This window comes from Dioscorea cayenensis, chromosome 8 (assembly GCF_009730915.1).
Source record: "Dioscorea cayenensis subsp. rotundata cultivar TDr96_F1 chromosome 8, TDr96_F1_v2_PseudoChromosome.rev07_lg8_w22 25.fasta, whole genome shotgun sequence".
Lineage (NCBI taxonomy): Eukaryota > Viridiplantae > Streptophyta > Magnoliopsida > Dioscoreales > Dioscoreaceae > Dioscorea > Dioscorea cayenensis.
This window is the reverse complement of record NC_052478.1, coordinates 10396400-10413865: the sequence shown is the minus strand read 5'-3', so window position 1 is coordinate 10413865 and position 17466 is coordinate 10396400. Positions and strand designations below refer to the sequence as shown.

At 31.4% G+C, this 17466-nt stretch overlaps 1 pseudogene; it reads right to left on the bottom strand.

Annotated features, from left to right (window-relative positions):
* Positions 1 to 3700: 3700 nt before the first annotated feature.
* Positions 3701 to 17252, bottom strand: LOC120267263 (annotated as a pseudogene).
* Between the last annotated feature and the right edge of the window lie 214 nt (positions 17253 to 17466).

The following is a 17466-nucleotide window of genomic DNA, read 5'->3' as shown; positions in this document are numbered from 1 at the left end:
TATAAATTATCTTTATTTTTTAAAAATATTTGATGATATTGAGTTCATTGTTTTCAGTATATATATATATATATGTGGTAATAGCAAAATATTAATAATAAAAAGAGGAAAAGTTTTAAGTAATGGTGTGTCCAGCCTGCAGCAGACCTGTTATTTTGATGCCCAACCAATATATTTTTTATTTTTGTTCCAATAAAGAGGCTAGTGGTGGCTTTATTCCTGAACTTTGAAAGATGGTATTGATTCTCACCACTATCATATAAACTTTAGAAAAAAATTGGTGAGTGTTTGGATTCTTAATGTTGAGCTATGATAAGATTTAGATGCTTTTCTATCTGTTTCATTTATTGTTTTCTCTTTCATTCTCTCTCTCTCTCTCTCTCTCTCTCTCTCTCAAGTCTAAGTATGTGAACTGAAAAAAGCTTGAAGGCTCTCCACTTATGTGATTCACCAAAGAATCAAATGTGACAGAAATTTCCAAGAACTTGCTTAGGGATTACGGAAAGAGGAGAAGCAGTGAAGTTATTGGACTTTGATGTATAGTGACCATTTTGGAATTTTCCTTCTTGCTCAGTTTAAATTTCCAAATGATTGTTTATAAAACAAATTGCCAAATCACAACCTTTGTCTTTAAAAGAAAGTGTTTATTTTGAAAAAAAATATTTTCATTTATTTAAAAAAAAAATGATTATTTGGAAAAGCCATTTGGAAGAAGTATTCATTTTTATAAATACAACCAAACATAATTTTTTTTTACTAATAAATGACAAGTGCCCCCATTTAAGGGATTGCCAAAGGGATATATAAATACAGAGTTGCACCAATTATGGTGTTTTATAAATCTCCTAAAAAAAATCCCACTATCCTGTAATTTTGGAGGGGTGAAACAGCTATTTCTCTCACATGTGACCTACACAATACTGCTAGGGATATATAAATACAGAGTTGCACCAAGTGTGCAGTGCATGAACAGGACAGAAACAATACTGCTAGGGGAGGGATTTGAACATTTGCTCTCCCTCTTGCACCCAAGTGTCTTACTATTGGGCTATACAATGGTTGACACATAATTTTGAGTATATTGTTAGATGATTTTTTTATTTAAAAAATAATAAATTAAATTTAGATATTTTTATGAGAAAAATGGTAAATGAATATTTTTAAACATAGAAGGCAAGAAGCTTTTGTGGTTTCTACAATTATTTATATAACTTAATTTTTTCTGTGAATTAAAAAAGAATTTATTCTTCTTTAATATAATTTACATTTTTTAATTTTTTATTTTAATTCCAATGTTAGTATGATTCTAAGCCTTATGTATCGTTTATACATAAATACATGACTTTTAGATTTTCTGAAAAAAAAAATATTGATATGATACTTGACTCCGTGTTAGCAGACTAAGGGAAAAGTTTTTAATTAATTTTCAAAAAAATTAAGCCACATGTATTACCATTATAACATGTTAAAAACAAAAAAAGTACTGAAACATTTCACTATAAGGCATTAAAAATTATATCAACATTGACATTACCCCATATTTGTTCATTTCACTACAATAATAATAACAAATGAAATATTAATATTTTTGAAACAAATTAATTGTATATTAATATTTTTAAATACAAAATTAAAACAAATGACTTTAATTCAAAATAAAAATAACAAAAATTAAACGTTTTTTCAATATAGGAAACAAACGACAACTTTAATTACTAATTACTTTAAAGATGTGATATTGAGTCCACATAAGCAATTTAAGCTCACTTTTAAAAAAACTTATTTAAATATAATTAAAAAAAATTCATGTACACACGAGGAGGTACCATCGATCCTCAAAGTTTCAAGTTTGATTTGAGATGAAAAAAAAAGCAATGTTTATATAACATTTTATAACACTATTTGATGAGATATATGATTTGAAAAGCTTTTGTTTTATTAGTAAATGTCGTATTTAATAAGAGTTTGTTTATAATAGATACTAGTTGATTTGTTTTACTATCAGTGATTTATCTTATTATTGGTGATTATTTTTTTATAGATATTTTATTTATTAACTTTACTCTTAAAAAAAGTTTTATTAATGATGTTGTTCATTTTTTTTGTTAACAATGATATTAGAGCGAAAGAGCTGAAGAGTTGAAAAGAAAAACACATTCGGAAGTGTAGCACCACAATAGCTTTAGGTTATAGTTTTGTGCAAGTAGGCATCTCACTTTTCAATGATGAGTATGATGTGTAACATGCTAATGGAGAATTTTCTGCAACCTATAAAACATCTGAAAGTTGTTGAATTTAGAATTGAAGAACTTGTAAATTGTGTTGTCTTGACAAATATCTTGAAAATAAAGTTGGAAGCAAGAGAGTTAAAAGATTTGAAAATAACAAAGTATCTTTTTTAGGTAGATCATTCCATGTGAGAAACAATTGCAAAGAAACTTCTAAGAATATTTGAAATTCTATGAAGAAGATATATAAAGTATTTGCTTGAGTAAAGTGTGCACAACTTTAATTTTTGAGAGGAGTTTGAGACTCAACAGATGAACATGTGAACATATCATTATCTATTGTTTTGGAGCAATGTAGATTAGCAACGTGATGTAATTATATAATGAGAATATAACGATGTCACTACGGTAAAGATATTACCCTCCTTGAAACCAAAGTTTGATTATACTATTTTCTCTGTAGAAAAATTCAAAGACATAAATATATTCTCTCTTGCTAAACTACAAAACTCCTTACTAGTTCATTAATAAAAGATGAACAAAAGCTCAATTATATGAGAGCCCACTTTAAGATCTTCCTTTTGGTACGGTACATTTCTCTAATTCTAGAGAACAAGAAAAAGGTAAAGGTAAAGGCAAAGGAGACCAACGTAATAAAGATGGAAATAGACATTTCAAAGAACTTGAAGATGAATCTAGAATCAAATGGGGTTACCCAATATGAAAAAAAACTAATTGCAATCAAATTTTGTTGAAGAGAAGGAAATAAAAATATTGTTAATGAAGGTTCAAGCTGATAAGGGATTCGAGTCAACATTCAATATGTAAATACAGGCATAATAACCACATGTGTGGAAGTCTACTAATTTAAATGAAGACTTAAATTCTAAAGTATGTTTTAGCAATTGTTCTACTACGAATGTGATAGGTAAAAGGTGATATTTAGGTGAGAACTAATAATGGTTTTGTTGAAATAATTTTTAATATTCTTCATGTCCTTGATTTGAAACATAATTCCATAAGCACTGGTCAAGTGTAAGAAAAAAACTATGTGATCACTATTTCAAAGTGTGCTTATAAGATTTATGATCTTATTAGAGGAGCTATCATTATTTTTTTTTTCTTTTTTATTGTTAATGTTTTATTTTATTGTCAAAAGCATTTTATCTATTAATTTTGCTATGTAAAAACAGCAGTTTGATTAAAAAAATCATTTATCTTTTTATTATCAGTGGTATCAGAGCGATGAGGTTAGAAAAAAAACACATGAGAAAGAATAGCACCACTATAACTTCAAATAATAATTTTGTAGGTAGAATTTCTTAATTGGTCCCTCTATTATTTTAAATCTGTCAATTTGGTCCCTCTACTAAAACTTGCACCAATTGGGTCCTTTTAGTTTTTAAAATGAAAATCTTAGTACAAACATAAACGACCGTTCTCTTTGCCATCTGTGTGTGCTAACATGGATTTTATAATGGAGGAAAGTACCAAGGGAAGTGGATATCGAGCACCATGATCTTGGGGCTGTCCATGATAATGGTAGCCATGTACCAGTGGTCTTGTTTGTTCCACCCGAGCATCATAAGCTGGGATTCAGTGGGGTCGGAGGTCTTGTAGATGAAGGTGGCGTACTCCTTATCACAGAGGTCAAAAATGAGGATGGATCTGTCTGTGAAAACAGAGGCGAAGACATTGACACCGCCCTAGGCGATGTCATAGATCTCCTTGTCATGGGCAATGAGTTGGGTATCTACAACCGCACGTTCGATGCCTTAGATGGTGCAGGTGGTGTCGATGAAGGAGGTGCGAATGCGACTGGGCTCCACCTCATTCCAGTCGAAGGAGGTGAGTGGGCCGCAAAGCTCCAAGCTCCTATTGCCATTGAGGAAGGCCTTGAGTTTGACGCTATCATCATGGATATGCCACAACCAAAGGAAGTCGGTGGAGGTGGCCAGAAGGAGAACGTGGGGTCGGAGCGGATGTCACCTATGGCATTGTCAAATTGGACGATCTCGATGCGGTTCAGGTACTACTCCATCAAGTTGGCAATGGTGAGGTGGTATTTCTTGTCCCAATGAACGCTTCAATTTATAGCGTAAATGTGCCATGGCGCCTTGTAAGTGTAGATCTTCGATCACTTCTGCTGCTCCTCCGACCCCTCTAGTGTTCATTCTCCGCTGTCTCCATCGCCCCTCATCTTTCTCCTCGAAGTCGAAGGCTTTTTATTTCTCTGGCACGTGCAATGCGATCATCATCAATCTTTATTCATTCTTTATTAGTAGGAAACATAAATGATGAGCTGGCTACTTTCCACCATTAAAAAAAACCACGTCAACACACATAGATGGCAAATAGAACGACCATCTCTGTGTGGACTGAGATTTCCTATTTTAAAAAGTAAAAGGACTCAATTGGTGCAAGTTTTAGTAGAGGGACCAAATATGTAGGTTTGAAATAGTAAAGGGACCAATTAGGGAATTCTACCAATTTTGTACAAGCATTTATCTCACATTTTGATGGTCACTATTACTTGGAGCATGCTTATGGAGAATTTTCTACTGTCTAAAGAGTGTTAGGAAGTTGTTAAATTTGGAATTGAAGAACTTAATTGCAAATGCCATGGTCTTAATAGATGTCTTTAAAATAGAATCGGAAGTGAGAAATTTATAATATTCGAAGTCAAAGAATTACCTTTTTCAGGTACTTAATCATCCCATCTTGGAAACAGTTCTTCGCAAAGAAACTTCCAAAGGCATTTGGGATTCCATGGAGAAGAAATATTAAGGATCTACTCAAGTGAAATGTGTATAGCTTCAAGCCTTGAGAAGGGAGTTTAAGATTCTACAGATGAAGAATAGTGAATTTATCACTAGCTATTGTGCTAGAATAATGGATATAAGCAATAAGATATGATTCTATAGTGAGAAGATGGAAGATATCAACATGGTGAAGATGTTTCACTCCATAATACCGAAGTTTGATTATATTGTTTGCTGGCCATTGAAGAATCTAAAGACATAAATGCATTCACTCTTGTTGACCTACAAAGCTCCTTGCTAGTTCATGAGCTGAAGATGAACAAAAGTTCCACTACATAAGAGCTCCTTCCATCTTTGTTCATTCCTCAAATTCTAGAAGACAAGGAAGTGCAAAGGTAAAGGTAAAAGATACTGAGAAAGTAAAGATGCCCGCAAGCGTTTCAAAGCTAATGATGACCAATCTCAAATCTAAGACTGATAATATGCAACATTTTGGCAAATTCAAACTAAAGTCCTTTTGATGTCATAAATTTGATTATTATCATTCTAAACATCACACTAGGATGTCTAATACCAAAGAAAAAGGAGAGAAATCAAATTTTGTTGAAGAGGAAGGAAGCAAAAATGTTGTTGATGATGGTTAAAGTTGATAATGGATTCAAGTCAAACTTTTGGCATATAAATATATGTTGCATTAACCACATGTGTGGAAGTCTTCTTTCACTTATTTAAATGAAGCCTTTCATTTTAAAGTAATTTTTTAGTAATTATTCTACTATGAATGTAATGGGAAAGGGTGCTATCAAGAAAGAAAGTAAGAATGGTTTCATAGAAATTATTTCTAATGTTCTTTATGTTCTTGACTTTGAAAATAAGTTATCATGCTAGTCAATTACAATAAAAAAAGATATGTTATCACTATTTAGAAGGGCGCTTGTGATATTTAGAGGAGCCATGTCTATTGTTCAAATGTGTCCAAATAGGTTGCTTACATTGAAGATTGAAAATGTTTAACCTTGTTCGATGGCTAGAGTGAAAGACCCTTCATGGTTATGGCATTTTGCTATGACCACTTGAGTTTCAGTGAATTACATACTCTCCAATAGAAAAATAAGGTAATTAGTCTTTCTTAAATCTCTATTCCTTCCTATGTTTGTGAAAAATGTGTTGTTGGCATCATTCTAAATTTCGTCAAAGAAAGTTACAGAGAGCAAAAGGTATTTTGGAGTTTATTCACGTATTTATGTACATACTAATAAAACCATCTTCTATAGAAGGAAAAAGATATTTAATTACCTTCATTGATGATTAGACTAAAAAACTTGGGCTTATTTTTTATAGGAAATTTTATGAATTGAAAAGTCTTGAGGCTCTTATGGAAAATGAAACATGAATGACATTAAGACCCCTACAATTGATTACGGTGGCAACTATTGCTCAATCTAATTTGAAGTTTTTTGTGATGATCATGGTACTCGCAGAGTGCTTATGGCCACTTATATAACACAACAAAAAGGTGAATCAAAGAGAAAATATATATCAATTTTCAATATGGTGAGAAGTTTATTAGAAAGAGGGAGAATTTTAAAAGCATTTTAGTTGGAAATACTAAATTAGAGCATTTGCATCATGAATAAAAGTCATACATTTGCTATTCAAAATAGGACATCAGAGGAGACTTAGAGTGAGAGGAGATCACTTATAGGCCATTTTAGAATTCTTGGGTGTGTTGCTTATGCCAAAATCCTAAATGTGAATAGGAATAAAATTGACGATAAGGATGAAAAGTGTCTTTCTCTGTATTAGTGAAATATCCAAAGTATCTAAATTGTTTACTCTACTAATATAAAAGATTGTGATTAGTAGAGATTTGAAGAGGAAAATAACTGGAATTAGAACAAGCAATTGTCCACGTAAGTCCTATGTCATAATGATGCTGAAGAAGGAGTTTCTATACCTGAAAAATTCATAAAATATAACTCCAACAACTGTTGAAACTTCACCAATAATAGTAGATGTTAGGATTATGCCCTCAAATGCCAACGAGGATACTTGTATTAGGCCATTTCATTTGTATTATACATTCTTATTATTATTAGATAGACATTTATTTTGATATTCATATAAATTTTTTGAAGCCATTTTAATTAGTTTTGAACATCGCAGTCCATGTGTATTAATTTAAATCTTCTACTTTTAGTGTGATAAAGAGAAGAGCACTAGAAGGGTTTGGTACTTATATACTTAAATAGTTTATAAATTAGAGAATCTTTAATTTAGGTGTTACAAGTTCGTAAGGATTTGTATGACATATACTCTGACAAAGGGTGCTAGTTGAACACTATGAAATAGTGGGAGCATATGTCATAAATACATCATTGGGATTGGTGTATTCGAACATGACTCATAACAATCTAATCACATGGGTTTTACTCATTGACAGTCAATAATTAGGATTGTTGGTTATGATCATATAAGTGGACCTTAGACCTGAGGTATCATGATCACAATGTACTTGTAATGTCTAGTGTGTTACTAGAGTCGTTAGGCTTACTTTATCGTTTGGTAGAGCTGACCTTGAAGTGTGACTATGTCGAGCAAGTAGTAGTTGTGAGTGATCACCAAGAAGGAATTCGTTCTCTCAAAAGTAAAAGAGTTAGTATCCTATGCGATTATAAGTATGTGAGTGTAGAAGACCTTTGCCAAGACAGTCATACTAATTGTGTAGAACACAAAGGGTAATTTGGTAATCTTACTCTACTATGGTTATTAGCATATGATCGAGTTCAGTGAGTCTGACAATTACCATGGCTCTCACTCAGTTGGGATACAAGAACGAAGGGTTTATACACATATGGTAATCATAATCGGAAAGGTTCGTAATAATCTACTCATTCGTGTTCAATTGGGTTACGACGTGGGGCCACGGGGCTTACTAGGTGTCACCCATGTCCTTTGGTATCCTTTCATTGCCAATCGGAATAAACCTAGGGAATCACGCTTAAAAGGACAAAGAATCAGTCTTATTTTGAGTGCAGGGGTAAAATTATTAATTTACAATTTTACTTCATGGGATGAGTGAAATTGTAAATTGATCTAAAGTTTTTGTCTTAAGTTTAAATTTTGATTTAAATTTGATGGAGTCAAATAGTTAATCAAAATTATAAGGATTTGAAGACAAAAGTGGTTTTAGTTACATTAGAACTCATATTTCTAATAGAACTTCTATGATAATATTTATCATATTATGAAAGTTCATATTTTGAATAGGACTTCATAATTGAATAATGTTTATCATGTTTTATGAAGGCTCTATAAATATGACTTCTCTCTGACCCTTGAGGCAATCAATTAATTTTCTCTAGTAAGAAAAATCTCAAAGCTCTCTCTTCCTCTCTAACCCTAGCCTCTATTTGGAGAAGAAGAGGACTTAGAGGAAATTATTTTTTAATTCCGGCGTGTGATCTAGAGGCATGGGACTTCCGTTTTATGCTAGGAGATCTACGACAATCCAAGAGAAAAATTTGGCACATCAAAGGAAAGGCTTTCAAACATTAAGAGGTAATTTTCTAGGCATTTTAATTAAATTACGGTGTTCATTAATACAATTAGATTATATCGTAAATTTATTATTGTTTCCGCATGTCTTTGATGATGTTATTTAATTTTGTAATATTATCTAACAGTAGAAACTTCACCAACAACGAATGAAGCTACTAATGCAATAGTTCAATCTCTTCATCTTGTTCAAAAAGGTCAACATGGATGATTGTGAGGTAACTAGAATTTATCAATATGAAGATATAATCGCTCACTTTACTTTCTTCCCCAAGATTGCGATCCTACAACATTTGAAAGTGTTGTCAATATATAAAATGGCAAAATAAGATGGATGCTAAAATAGACACTATTGAATAAAAATACTTGAAAGCTTATCTGATCTTCCAAAAATGCACAAAACGATTGTAAGTGAGTCTTCAAAGCAACAATGAAGGAAAATGGTGAAGTTGCAAAAGATAATGCGTGATTAATGGCTAAAGGATATGAGCAAGAATATGGCATCAATTAAACAAAAGTTTTACTCTAGTTTCAAGACTTAATACAATCAGATTGGTGACTGGATTGGTTTCACAAAATTCTTTTCCTATCTTCCAGTTAGATGTCAAATCGGTATTCTAGCATAAAAAATTGGAAGAACAAGTATTTATAGGGTAACCCATGGTTATATTAAAATTATAAATAAACGAAAAGTATATAGATTAAAGAAAACTCTTAATGGACTAAAACAAGCTCCACAAACTTGGTATAGTAGCATTGAGTTTTATTTTTTCGAGGCAGATTATTGGAAAAGCTTATATGAGGATCTGCTCTTTGTTAAATTTGGAGACAAGGAAAAACATGCTCATTGTTTTCTTATAAGTAAAGGATCTTTTATTTTCTAGAAATGATAACAATATGTTGTGATACATTATTTTGTTGAAATAGGAGTGTAGCAAATTGTGGCCAATTTGATGTATTTAACTACAATAAGAGCATACTTAATGTATGTGGAAAGTCTAATAAATAAACACTTAGAGAATTCAACAGAAATGCAAATGTTAGTTGTAAAGGGATTTCTTCATTACTTGCACATATCTTAAGATTTTGGGTGTTCAATAAGAAAGGTAATAAGTTGGATTTACTTGGTCTACTGATAGAGGTTATACAAGAGATCAAAATGATAGAGTGTACACTTTATTTTATGTCTTTACATTTGGTGTAGGAGCTATCTTGTGGTCTTCCTAGGAGTAACTAATTGTCATAGTGTCAAGTACGAAAATTGAATTTGTTGTTGCAAAAACTTGTGCTTACAAGCTATATAACTAAGGAGAATTCTTGAAGAGCTAGAATTCAAGAAAGTAGGAGCTACGACAGTTTTTTGTGACAATAACTAAGCAATGAAAGTCTCTAAAAATCCTATACTGCATGGAAGAAGCAAACACATTGATGTTAAGTATTACTCTCTTAGAGGTATCACAAAAGATGGAGTAATCAACCTCATCTATCACAATAGTAAAGATCATATTGCCAATATATCCACCAAGTCTTTTAGGATGTTATCATTTGTGAAGCTCAGAAAATGAGTTACTACATACCCTTTGAAAGAAATAATATCTCACTATTAAATTAGATGTTTGAGAATATAAGTGTGAGATTATTGAGAGGCATGGTTTGAATAATTTTTGTTTTGTTGGTAACTATTTTATGCTATAGAAATTTTTTATAGGAGATATCGAAAAGTTTGTCTTATTGCTAGCGGTTTATTGATTCTTATTTTTTGGATATTTTATTCATTAGTTTTGCTTTGTAAGCAGAGTGGATTCATATATTGACTTCTTTCTACAAGGTATCACTTCTTAAATAATCCTAATTGCTCTATTAATTTATATATGAGAATTCATATTTAATAAAAATATAATAGATTCTTCATGATCTAGTAAAAATAAATAATCTAATTAAATTATGAAAAAGTATTATATTCACTCTCAAGCTCATATTCTCTGTGTATTTATATATGAATGATGAGATTGTGCGGTCCAGATGAATTGAAGAGAGATACAAAATTGCTTTCGTATTTATATACTTTTCTACAAATTGTCTTAAGTAGCTCTGCATACTTACTACTTAAATTCTGCTTTTTTCTTTGTACACTCTTGTCTTGTATCTAAGTTATTACTATTCTATTTGTCTATAAGATCATCTAACTACAATTTGTGTTTGATGTCCACCTCCCATGTATGCCTCTCTTTGTATTTGTGATCTGTATTTGTTCATTATCTTTACTTTTTTCCTTTAAATATACTTTGGTTGTTTATCCACTTTTATCATAATAAATAAATAAAGCACATTCTTGAAGTATGTATTGAAATTATTTTCTTATTTTTCCGTATATCATTTAAGATTTTTGAGAAGTGTTCATTCATTATATCAAAAAGATATGAGAGTGACTACTTTTTGAGGGGTTGCCTAGTCATTGCCACCTGTTATAGTGATTGTTAGCCTTTGAGAACAAAGTGGAAGGATTTTGAACTTTTGCAAAAGATTTCAAGACATCAGACAATAATAGTTGATGTGATGTGATTGGTTTTTCCTTATCTTTGTCATTCAAATCTTTTATACTTGGTAATGAAGAAATTGTTTTATTTTTTATGCCTATAAAGTTAGTTCATAAATATTAATATTCCTTAACAACAAAAATGAGCTAATTGAAATTTTATTGTACCACCACTACAACAAAATATTTATTATTTGATTTCTCTCCCAACTCAAAAAGTTGAGGCTTGAATTATATAACTTGTCTCCATTTATTAAAAAAAAACTATTATTGCATATGTTTAATATGTTAGATTTTTCGTGTTAGGGAGCAAACAAGATGAACTGCACATCTTCCGTGTCACAATTCCTTAAAAAGCGCCTAATTTCTTATGATCTTACTTTTTCCTATAATTGTTTATCCGCTATATAATTACCTTCCTTCGAGGTCTTGAAAGGATTATCACTGTTGATTGATTTCTCTCAAGTATGGATTGGTAAATCACATATAATTGGAAATTTCATTTACAAAATAGGAGATCAAGATGTTTTTCTGCAGCTATGTTTCTAATTATATGCAGAGGAGAACTAAATCTAAGCAATATTAATATAAATGAGATCTTTTTGTTAGGGCTGAAAGCCTAAGTTGGCATTCTATGACATACAAGGAGATGACGTGGCATAAGCAATGGTGACATGGCAAATGAAGTGACTTGGTAAACAAGGTGACTAGGATAATGAAATGGCAAAAACACTTGGTGATGTGGCTAGAAGATCTTGGCAGGATACTATGATAGGAATATTTCTCTCAAAAGATTCATTTGAGGAAAAATATATTTTTTAGCATGAGCATTAAGTTAAAAGGATCTCTCTTGAAGAGCAAGTTTATCTTAGGTATGATTTTTATCTACCTTTGGTAAGATTCAAAATGATGAATTATATTTTTGGTAAAATTTTTTCATAAGAGGTTTATTTCCAAAGAGAGGAATAATTTATTGATTAGTAAGATCATCATGAAGATTACATGAAGCATAAGTTGGTATAAAAGCTATTTATGGGCAAAGCTATTCAAGGATGCAAGACATATATGAAGAGATTTGATTGAAGATTAGAGACCCAAGCTTGGATGATTGAAGACCATGCTTGGAAGATATTAAAGAGCTAGACTTGGATGAGAGGAGATCAAGTTTAGTAACAAAATATTGGAGAACCAAACTTGGATGAATGAAGATCAAGTTTGATGATTATGTGAAGACCAAACTTGGACTAAGTTTGGAAAGAAGATCAAGAGATCTTTGGAGACCATCTTTGGTGAGATGAAATTACGCCTTGGTGGGTGCCACCCTCGGGAGAAAGACTTGCTGAAATGATATGAGGAAGGAAGCAGTTACAAGGAGGAGGGGCTCGGGATGAGTCAACTACTACGAAGCGAACTTAAGGAATGAGGAGGGTTGAAGGTGTCACAAGTTCAGTTGCAACTGGGCTAGAACTCAGTCAAGTTCAGCAAGATGGGTCATGTTGCAAGTTCGGATGCAACTGGTGTCACAATATCTAACTTTGGAAAGTTTCCAAGTTAAAAAGCTACGGAAAAATCTAAAAGAGAAAGTTTTGTTGGGATATAGAGATGTCCATATAAGATACCATGCTTGAAGATTTAGGATGAGCCACGCCTGAGAGACCTAGGAGAGTGTGGGTTGAGGAGAGTGGGCATCGACCAATCTTGAGAGTGTTTTCTTTGTCATTGTGTAAGTGAGAGATTATGTTGTACTTTTCATTCTTTTACCTCTTTAGTGGATTGTCTTCTCCAGGCTCAGCCCCTAGATGTAGGCAAGGTTGTGCCGAATTGGGTAACCAATTTGTGAGTCTCTTCTCTCTTGCATGATTGTGTGTGTGTGTGTGTGTGTATGTGTGTGTATGTGATTTCATTACTTGTGAGGTTCAGAAAAAATTATCACATATCTACCCTTCTGGAACTAACACTTTTTATTTTTAATTAGAACCAAAGGTTATTAGTGTAGATGAGATAATTGATTATTGTCCTATTCAACTGCTAAATATAGAATGCGGGAACATAGGATTCTCTAATGTTTCAACAAATTAATAGAGAAAATATAACATGTTTTTCTTGAAGACTGAACATTCTGAACCGTGTTGTCATATTGTACTCTTAGGATTTCTTTTTAATATACATGTGTCAATGTTCTTCTTCGCATTTTTCAATGGAATGCACTTTTTTATTTGAGATTTCATTTTACCAATATGTAAGAAAAAAAAAAAGATATTGACAACATTAGCAAATTTTATTTTGCTTGAACTTATTCAACTAATAAATGAGGCAACTGTGAGCCCTAAAATTAGGCTTGATTATTAAATAAGCTGAGCTTTAATATTAGTAGTGCTTAGAAAGGCTCTTGGTAAAGATTTTTCAATCATATAATATTATAGTTATTGCTTAATGTGATTAGTTATACATTATTTATGTATATGTCACCATTGCAATAGCTTGGCAGTAAGACCCTTGACTCCCATATAAGAGGTCTACGGTTTGACTCACTCTCAATGCGTTGTGGAGGCCTAATAATAAAAAGGTGCATAGGGATGGTTTGTCCACATTATAAAAAAATGTATGTATGTATTTATCCATTTAGTTAAAGCAACAATTAGATGGTATCTTATTTGAATAGTGTTTATTAGGTAGTTCAAGTAAGAATAAATTGAGTTCGAGTTCAAGCCTAAGTTGAGCTTAATTTAGTTATGAGGCAAGGAAAACAAAGCTGTGCTTGCTCAAGTTCACTTAGATCCTATATACTAATATATTGCTACCATAGAAAAGCTGATACTAACAACAATGCAAAGGATCTATTGTTCTCATCTATGTTTCTTCATGCTACACCGATGCATATGATCCAATTATTATAGAATCATGATGTAATCTTCAACTTTGATTCTAATTAAGTTTAAGAGCATAGGTGTAAATTAAATAGAATTACATCGAATAGAGACGAAAAGAATTTTGTGCTTCTATTAAAGGTGTCAACAAGGCAATACAATCTATAATGATACGTGACATGAACCCTTTACCCATGCTGGTCCAGGATTAGCATATCATATGTTGTGTCGACTCAAGCGCATGGGTTGACACTGCATTGCTTAGGAGTTTTTTTTAATAAAAGCGAATAAACAGTAACTTCATGTTTGGAAAAATTTCTTATGGGCATATCCAACTCTCATGCCTTTTTTATTTTAAATATATAAAAATAATTTTAAGATATTTATTATTTTGGATTGAATATAAAACATAGAAAATGTTTTAATTAATTCAGTTTTCAACATAATCAATTTATCTAGGATTTGATCCTTGATGTAATTTATTATGTGGATGATGATTTAATCTTAACACAGGTTTGAATATTTTCTTTTTATTTGAATAATTCATTTATTTAAATTTTAGTTTTGTAATTTTGAGAACCTTTTGGATTTTTCTAAAAAAAAAATTTAAAAATTTAATCGGGCAGTTCTAGGGATGCCAAGATGCATTGATAAGTTTGTTTTGGGTTGGGTCACAATTTGACCTATCTCGTTTATATTCAACTCGACCAGACCCATTTAATCAAGAAGCCGTCCAAACCATTACTTTTATTAGTTAACCCGATCGAATCCATCTTACTTATTTAAATGAAGCATATATAAATACCACTCAATGTCTCTGAAGACAGCCAAGTGTTCTCACAAAAGTTCAATGGGGATTTCATTGCCAATTTAGGCTCGTCCTAATGCATAGAGTGGAAGAACACCAAACATTCAATGAAAAAAAGTGAAATGTTTATTTAAGTTAAAATAAAAATTGTTGAAAAGTAAAGGTAGCAACACCGAACAATGTCTTTTCTCTTATGTGAACCTCATCTTAAAAAGAATGCATGAAAAATATGCTTCTTAACAAATGCAATCCGGAAAACGAGTGAACTTCTAATCAAAATGGCATACTTCCATAGATATTGTCTATTTTATTTTCCATCTACAACCAAATCTAATTTATAAAAAAAATAATTTATATATATGAAATAATTTTCCCGGTTATTTATGTATTGTTAAAAAAAAATTATGACAAACAATACTATTTCAATAAATCTTTTCAATCATAATAATTAAATATTCAATACAAACCATATGTTCATTCTTTCCAAATTTGTTTAGAATTGTTTTTAAAATTATTCTTGCAAATTATGAAATGAATTTTTTTTTTCAAATATTCATTTCCAAAATTGTATGAATTATAGGAAATAATTTAATTTTTATTAGTAAGAGTTGATATTGTGACATTTGTAATATTCTGAAATTTAATCATTATTTCTATATATTTTTATAGCTGAATTGTTTAAAAATGAAAAAAATTATATTAAGAAATCCTCTCAAAAAAGATAATTAATTGTTTGATGTGAAACTAGAAAAAAAGAAGATTTCAATTCTGTACAAATTAATTATTGTGAAGGGTTAGGAAATATATTACTGCAATAATGTTTAGTCAAAATATTTTAATCATTGTTACAATATGATATATATATATATATATATATATATATATATATATATATATATATATATATATATATATATAGGGGTTGTTTGGATTGGCTTTTGGAAAGCCCAGAAGTGCTTAACTTATAAAAAAACACTTCTGGGTTAAAAAAAACATGTTTGTATTAACTTTTCTGTGAAAGTTGTAGTCGATAAAAAAGCTGAAAAATAGCTTTTTTTCATAAGCTGCCATGTGATGCTTTTGGAAAAAGCACTTCTCAAAAATTGTTCTCAAAAATTGTTTTGGGGTTGTTAAATTACTGAGTTACCCTTAGTATATTAGTGTATTATTATTATTATTATTATATTAGTTTTATTATTATTTGAGTATATTAGTATTAGTATTGGTATATTAGTAATAGTATTATTATTATTAATAATTTACATCCTCTATGGACTTCCATAGATAATAAATCTATGAACGTCCAATTATCAGTCATTGGATCACAATCCAACGGTCGACATTGATGAACAATATTACTGTCCATTGTACTGCTATAAATAGTAATTACTGTACATAGTACTGTATACATATTATTCATCAATGTTAGCCATTGGATTGAGATCCAACGGCTGATAATCGACATCCATAGATTTCTTATCTATGGATGTTCATACAGGATTGGTCCTCTATTATTATTAGTATATTAGTAATAGTATACTTGTATATTTGTATTAGTATTAATATTAGTAGTGTATTAGTATTTGTATTAGTATAGTATTAGTATTATTAGTAGTATATTAGTATTTGTATTAGTATTAGTATTAGTGTTGTTATTATAATAACTCAATGAAGACTCATTTTAGTAATTTGACATTGAAAAAAATTCTTTTAAGAATGCATATCCAAACAACTTCATACATAGAAAAGTACTTCTGTCACGCCCCAACCCTAGCTGGCCACGTGGCAATCGCCACGACAATAAGGAGTGGACCTTATAGCGTCCCACCTCCTAGTTACCGTAAGGCTCAAACCACACTAATCGTGACCACGACTAGATACAGGACCACCAAGGTGTTTTCAAACTTATAAAATTTAAAGTACTGTCTTCCTTGGTATTGGCCACTGAGATCCCCGTGTGGTAACCCCCAGTTTCTAACATAAAAGAATCTCCTATCAATGGCTCCACGCACCTTTTGACTAAGGTAAACTCAGGGTTGACCACGCCGCCTCCCATCAGGCCGGACCGTGGGACCCCCACTGTAGTGTTGGACTAAAGTCTATAGTCACCATCAAAACCAAATGCCATAATACAATTATTTCCAATTCCAATTCAAGGAATCCACCATACGATGCTTGAATACGAAAATGCCCATTAAACCATATTCAATTTGCATGTAAATACATATACATGTAAACATGCTTCTTCCAAAATAAATACGCATAAGTACACTAGGTTTAACCATTTCAAATAAATTCATGCTCAAAATATACATATATCAATGGAATCTGATTTATCATCAAATTTATGTTATAAAACACATAAAGAAATACTATAATACTCTTATTAAATCTATGTAATTACGAATTGAACTACTCACTGAACCAGTCGTCTCGTCTTAAGACACGCTCACTGGTCGGCAATTTCACTCCCCTTAGAGGATGCTTCGCCATCTAGATACAAGCAGGAAAACCAAGAACCAATGAACACAAGAATGGAAACTAAAATGCATGCGAATACAATGTTACATGTCGAACATGTAACTCTAGGGTTTTAGGGGAAACCACGTCATTTTGGACCCAAACGACCTCAAACTGGAGTAAACCTAGTTCCAATGAATTCCAAGTAAGAAGGGCTTCAATTTGGACCAAACAAATACAAGAAAAA